Genomic DNA, 1,062 nt, shown 5'->3' with positions numbered 1-1,062 from the left:
TATATATATATATATATATCAAAATGTAACTACATGTGGATGTTAGTGATTTTTCTTCTCTATCTTCCTTTTTATAGCACTTTTCTCTGTTTTTGGAAGAAGAGCTTTGTTCAAAATGTAAAACTGCCTTTCTTTCTTTCCCTGAATGTCTGTTAATACTTTGTATGTACCACATCCTCACGGTGTTGTTTTTTCTTGTGTTTTTTCTTTGTTTTTTTGGGAGGGTGGGATTAATTATATATATATATCTATATAAATCGAAAGTGAAATCGAAATTGAACCAAATTCGATGACTGGCACCTGTGCCGGTGGAGCGCTAGCAGCACCATCCGAGCATGTTCATTGCCAGAGCAGCTGTCTGACTCCTGTGCAGGTGGCACGTAAAAAGCACCTTTTTGAGCATAGCCATTGCCAGTACCGCCAGACTGTCCTTTGTGCCGGTGGCACGTAAAAGCACCCACTACACTCTTAGAGTGGTTGACGTTAGGAAGGGCATCCAGCTGTAGAAATTCTGCCCGATCAGATTGGAGCCTGGTGGAGCCATCTGGTTTGCCAGTCCTCAGTCAAATCGTCCAACCCATGCTAGCATGGAAAGTGGACGTTAAATGATGATGATGATGATGATAAATATATATATATATATAAATGTTTTACAAAGGACTTGAGAAAGGAAATAGCAGAATAGAATCCAGGAGATTCATATTTATCCTTATGAGAAAGAAAGATATGTGAGTCCAGTTAGGTATTAACTATAACAAAAAGCTATATATGTGTGTGTGTGTGTGTGTGTAGGCACAGGAGTGGCTGTGTGGGAAATAGCTTGTTTACCAACCACATGGTTCCGGGTTCATTCCCACTGCTTGGCACCTTGGGCAAGTGTCTTCTACTATAGCCTTGGGCTGACCAAAGCCTTGTGAGTGGATTTGGTAGACAGAAACTGAAAGAAGCCCGTCATATATATGTACATATATATATATATATGTGTATGTGTGTGTATATGTTTGTGTGTCTGTGTTTGTTCCCCCCCTCCTCAACATCGCTTGACAACCGATGTTGGTGTGT

Source organism: Octopus bimaculoides, chromosome 27, assembly GCF_001194135.2.
Source record: "Octopus bimaculoides isolate UCB-OBI-ISO-001 chromosome 27, ASM119413v2, whole genome shotgun sequence".
Taxonomy (NCBI): Eukaryota; Metazoa; Mollusca; class Cephalopoda; order Octopoda; family Octopodidae; genus Octopus; species Octopus bimaculoides.
This window is presented reverse-complemented; position numbering follows the sequence as displayed.